The following is a 4,367-nucleotide window of genomic DNA, read 5'->3' as shown; positions in this document are numbered from 1 at the left end:
CACCCTTATCTGTGTAGTATCTTAGAGAGCAGCAAAGAGTACTCTTGGTTACGAAAGTTTGGACTCGGCATTTCAAAAACGTAAATCCAGGCGGCTGGTGATGTACCCCCAAAACTCCAAAAACAAAAAGGCTATAATAATAATACACACCATCTGTGGTACTTCTCTAGTTGTTTGCTCTACACTCCACGTCGTTTACGCCTTTGCGTTCCCGCGCGTTCTGCCGTTATACGTAAACACGCGCAGCAGAGACCTGGATACAAACTATCGTCCGTGCGTGGCACTACTGGATCACTATTATTTTATCCGCTTGGTTGTGTGTAGGTGTGTGTGTATGTGTTATACTTTTTGTGTGACACTATTGACTGTTGCGCTTTTTTTGGTTTCGTTTTGTTTGTTTTCTTTACTTTTTGTTAGTTAGAATCTTTCCTTCCGCCGCCGCTCCGCCCAAAATAATGCGTCTCATTAATGTTAGAGAGTGTTTGGGTAGTAGCGTTTCATTCTATCGTTATTGTAATGTTTACTACTTTTTCATTGCTGTTCAAGTGTTTCTTGCTTTATTTGCTTTTTTACGTTGCGCTTACATGTCGCTTGCCATCGCGTTCTCCTCAAACGCACACACACGAAGGCAGCAACAAACACCCTCCCTGCCTACTAAGTGGCTCGCAGTGTGCACTCTGGCCGATACTGACAATCGACCGTGCGCGCTTACACTTGTCGTAGACTTTCTTCTTCCGCTTTAAATACGTACTTTAGACCGAATACCGAAAAAAAACACTTTTTGCTGTAAGATTTTTGTAACATTTTTTTTCAAGCATTCGTTTTTGGTTTGTTTTGTTTTGAAATATGTAGGAAAAACAATGTATTTTGCTGGAATTTTGCACAGTTCTGCTGCGTTCGGCATCTATTCTGTTACTACTAGAGCTTAGGTATTCACTGTGCAAATGCGCATATTATAAACACGCTCAATCACAAACCAACGCACGCACACGCACGCACGCACATACATACACACGCAGTGCTTACTAAGTTTTATGTACAAAAAATGTTAATTTTGTTTTGTTTGTGTTTCCGACCACACCACAGCTTACTAGTTCTGCTCTTTATTTGCTTTGGTTGTTTCTTCTGCTCTCTTTTGCAGTAGCAGTATTGTTACCTAAAACGTTATCGTGGCTAGTTAGAGTGTAGCTTTAGGACCTTAAGTAAGCAATCCAAGGAGCCACGATCGTGCCACAGCGAAGAAAGGGCTATCGTATGCATGTATGTATGCATGTATGTATGTGCATGTGTGTTTGTGCTTGTGTGAGTGTATGTGTGCCTCATTATTCGTCCTTTTGCCCCTTCTGTAACTGGAATCGATCCATCCTCCCCACTTCTATTTAGTTAGCTAGTTTTATTAGTTTTAAGATAGATTTTGTTCCTCATTATCTATTTACATATTGTCGATTTTGTGTGCATGAGTGTAACTATGTTTAATTTTCTTTCAAATTCGGCTTCAAATCTTTAACTACTATTCCCTTACACCCCCTCCCCTCCACCAACCCCCCACCCCGCTTACCCCACCAAAACTGGAGCCACAGTGCCGGTTATGTTTTGTTTTTGTTTCTAGCTTTTTCATTTGTTTGTCACCTTGTTTTTTTTGTTGGTTTGTTCTTTTTCTCTCTAATTTTCAATAACTTGCGAGCGCTGTTTGGTATTATTAATACGGAGTATACTCACTGAAATTAATGCTGTTTTTCTGTTGTTGAATTTTTTTCCACATTTTTTTCTCTTTGTTTTTGCATTGCTGTCTCTTTTGCTCGTGTTCAAAAATAACCCGAAAATAAAACAAATTTAACATGGACAGAATTGCCCAATGTGTTCAGGCCCTGTGTTGATACTCTATGTATCTGATCAGTTGCCGATCGTTCATGAATGGTCTGTTGCTAGAGAGTTATCGGCAATAAAAAAAACACTTACCACGTGGTTGTGTGTTATAAATGATCACAATGAAACACAAAAACGATCGCTTTCCATTAGTTGGCATATACGCGTTTCGCTACGCTGCGTACTTTCCGAGACAACGTGTTTATAATCACAATAATAATATTTAAATACGATTTTTGGGGCAACGAACAAAAGAAAAGCAAAACAAAAAAACACACACACACACACTATTTGTTATGATCAACGGTTAACCTCTAAATGTGTGTTTTGATTTGCAAACGGAACAGTATCGTTATGCAAATGCACTTATATTTGCATCGTGAAACTCATTCATTCGCGTTCACAGCTGCTTTGTTTGTGTGTCGCCTATATATTCTTAAACCTTCTTAAAGTTTGTAATAATATTTTGTTTACAAATTGGCAGTGCGCATTTGTGTGTATGTTTTCTTTTTTTTTTTTCTTCGGCCTGTTTTTTTCTTCATTTCTCTATAATAGAGATTCTATAGACTCGCTTTTAGCAATTAGGGGAGGGGTTGTTTGGTTAGGAGAAAAAATTCATCAACTACAATCAAATATATCAGAAATAAGTGTTTGCAAACCACCTTTTCCTTCGATTTGCACCATATAATCGTTTATACAATACAAGCGTTTTCTTTAACAGTTTTGCCCTTTTCTTTACTCTTTACACTGCCGGCCTGTTTCTCTTACTCCCTGTCGTCAGCTAGTAACCCCCCCCCACCAATCTCTCTCTCTCTCTCTCTCTCTCTCTCTCTCTCTCTCTCTCTCTCTCTCTCTCTCTCTCTCTCTCTCTCTCTCTCTCTCTCTCTTTCTCATCAGCAGTAATTGCGCGTTAGGTGCTGCAATGCAATATTAGTGAAATCTAGTATTAATTGCCGTTCTGTCGAGCTAAAGTTTTTTTCTTCTTCTTCTTCATCCTTCTCTAAAGACTTTAAGGCTAACATCGTTTCAGCTCGATTAGATTAGACAGTTTCCGCAGATACGAATAAATCTCTCTTGATGAAACAGGACGGGACACATGTGCACAAGTGGCACTGCATATCTGCAGCACAAATGCAACGAGAGCCGATGAGGGTTACAGAGTGGTTGAGACGATAGTGAACATGCGGTGGTGCGGTACGTGGACACAAAGATCAAGAGAACAAATGGCTACGCTACAGCAGATTGGCTTCGGAATGGAGAGTACATGCGCGCCACTGCGCGCTACCGGCCTATGAGAGATGGGATCAAACGCAATACTCGAAAAATCGAATCAAGTAAAGTAAGACTTCTAAATGAGAGGAAGCAATATATTTTTTCAACGTTTTCACCTCAAAACAAGAACAATCCACGTGCTAATAGCATAACATTCAATCATTACACTCGGACCGCTACTAACTCTTCTCCATGCTATGTACTTGGCTACTAAGCACATGCTTCCACCCTATTCACCTCTCCCTCTTCCGTGCTACCTTCTGCTGCTACTCTACAGCAAATGAAAAATCAAAAATCCGAAGAAAACACGTTTGTTTTACTACCTTTGGACGCGTTTGGACATTCGATTGGCTCGACGAGCGGTGTGCTTTGGTGTGGTGTGGAGAATGATGATAGCAGCGATACACTACACACTACACTGTGCTGTTGTCGCTTCAACTACCATGCGCAAACCGGGACACACGTGCGCAAATAGTGCGCAAAACATGCGTGCCGGGTGTTGGTTTGTGTTTGTGTGCGTATAGGTCTCCGTGGCCTCTGTGTGTGTGTGTGTGTGTGTGTGTGTGTGTGTGTGTGTGGTGTGTGTGTGTGTGTGGTGTGTGTGTGTGTGTGTGTGTGTGTGTGTGTGTGTATGTGTGTGTGTGTGTGTGTGTGTGTGTGTGTGTGTGTGTGTGTGTGTGTGTGTGTGTGTGTGGTGTGTGTGTGTGTGTGTGGTGTGTGTGTGTGTGTGTGTGTTTGTGAGTGTGAACAGCGTACGGCCGGATATTAAGAGCTATTGTGCTTAATCGGTAGAGAGGGCGGAAATTTTGCATTTGCATTGCGCGCGCATATTAACTAGTATACAAAACAATGGATTTTGCTTGATTATATCTTTTCGTTTTGGTTGCATTTTTTACATGTTTTTTGTTTCTTGTTTTTTTTTTTTGTTACCTCAATATTTGCTTGCCGAAAATCTGCTTTTCCTGTATTGTATCGCTTTTCTCCCCCCCCCCCCCTCCCTCACCTCCCTCCACCTTGTTGCCCAATCGTTTGACGGCTTTAACGGGTGTTTAAATACTACAGCGCAAAAGCCTTTTTTTTTTCAAATTAAGCAAGGATGTAGAACCTCTTTTTGGAATATTCGATGGCCGCATGCTCAACATCTTGCGGACCATTGTGGACACAGTTCAATGCCGTATAAAGACCATATCCTGTGTCCGCCTACCGGCACAGCGCTCGGCGCTTTGCAG

This window comes from Anopheles merus, chromosome 3R, assembly GCF_017562075.2.
Source record: "Anopheles merus strain MAF chromosome 3R, AmerM5.1, whole genome shotgun sequence".
In the NCBI taxonomy this organism is placed as follows: Eukaryota; Metazoa; Arthropoda; class Insecta; order Diptera; family Culicidae; genus Anopheles; species Anopheles merus.
The sequence above is the reverse complement of the archived record's forward strand: the minus strand, read 5'-3'. Positions refer to the sequence as shown.